This window comes from Paramisgurnus dabryanus, chromosome 5, assembly GCF_030506205.2.
Source record: "Paramisgurnus dabryanus chromosome 5, PD_genome_1.1, whole genome shotgun sequence".
Taxonomy (NCBI): Eukaryota; Metazoa; Chordata; class Actinopteri; order Cypriniformes; family Cobitidae; genus Paramisgurnus; species Paramisgurnus dabryanus.
The window spans coordinates 31,357,648-31,359,325 of record NC_133341.1 but is presented as its reverse complement, the minus strand read 5'-3'; positions in this window follow the sequence as shown (position 1 = coordinate 31,359,325).

Genomic DNA, 1,678 nt, shown 5'->3' with positions numbered 1-1,678 from the left:
AGTATTACGTAACGCAAAGAAAGAGGAAAGTTCTGCTTTCTTCAGATAAGGTTGGTTTTAGGTTGGCCTCGGGCCTGAGTCAGTTTGAATAATTATTTGCAAATGATCTTGTTTAGTAAGTGAAACGAGAGGGTGTAGCAAATATATGCAAATATGTGGTGACTTTAGGGCTTGATGCCAAGGCTCCTGTAGCTAAGTTGGTTGAGTACTGCATAAGCGCAGAAAAAGTCATGGGGTTGATTTCCTAGGGATCACGCATACTGATAAAATGTATAGCATGCAATGCACTGTAAGTTACTTGGGATGAAAGCGTATGTCGAATGCATTGACTGTGTTGACTGGAGTTTGTCTATGGGTGATTCTCGCAAAATTAGACTTATGAGGTGTCATGAAACATTTTGATAAAAAAAGTAAATGCAAAGTAAGAGTATCAAAATAAGAAGCATACAGTTACAAACATCTCTTCATGTATTAATTTGCACATTTTCAAATGACATCATACAAACCAATTTTGTTGTTTTTTTCCACATTTAAGGGTAAAAATTTTCATTATCGCAACGTGTCCATGACTGGATTTGGGTTCTTTGACATGGAAATATTTATAATTAAAAAATCTAAAAAATAAAAAGCTTCAGTGCATGGTATACTATAAACATTTACAATAAAGAAACATGTGGTGTTTGGTGATCATTGGTAAATGTGGAGACAATAATAAGGAATATAAATGTGTCCAAGATCAATTTTCTCATCCTCCGCAACAATTTTCAATCATTGTTTAAGCCCTCAGGGAACAAACGTTTAAAAAAAAATAATTATTGTAAGGGACATAATTGACTGTGACACTCAAGATGGCTACCAGGTAAGCAGTTCTTATTTGTCCTCTCCAGATAAAAGTTAAAATTTTGTTAATAAATAAATGTTAATGTATAAAATAGATTAATGTTGGTTTATAATAAAAATAATAATAATTCATTTATATAGTGCTTTTCTGCAGCACTCAAAGCGCTTTACATGTGAATGGGGGAATCTCCTCAACCACCACCAATGTGCAGCATCCACCTGGATGATGCAACGGCAGCCATATTGCGCTAGAACGCCAACCACACACCAGCTTATTAGTGGAGAGGAGACAGAGTGATATAGCCACTTATAAAAATTTATAAATTTTAAAAATAAACCCCACAGTCTTTAATCATATTTTCATTTTTTTTTGTTACTGCGTGTTGGTTGGGAACTACGCTCTGTATCAGCCACACTTGATTCTGAGGAACTACTTTGTTTGGCGGAAGGGTAATATTTGTACTAATATAATTACAACTTATTTGTGTTTTATTTTATGAAATCCTGCTATGCATATGAAGTAACTGTTTTATAAAAACAATAAGCCCCGCAAAGCAGTGGGGTTACAGTGCATTTTATAACAGCTAAGCATGTTTTAGGTACGACGCGTTAGCTATTATAAAATGCACTGGTAACCCACTGCTTCTTGGGGCTTATTGCTTTATTTTGGTCTCTTAAATGTTTTGAAATTATTAAGAGTTTAATATAACTTTGGTGAACTAGTAGCAACAGAAATAAAACTGGAAAATAAACATTTTAACAAAAATGCCTAAAAGTCCAAGTAACTACTGCCATAATACCCAAAGTTATTAGATAAAAAAAAGGCAACAAAACAATA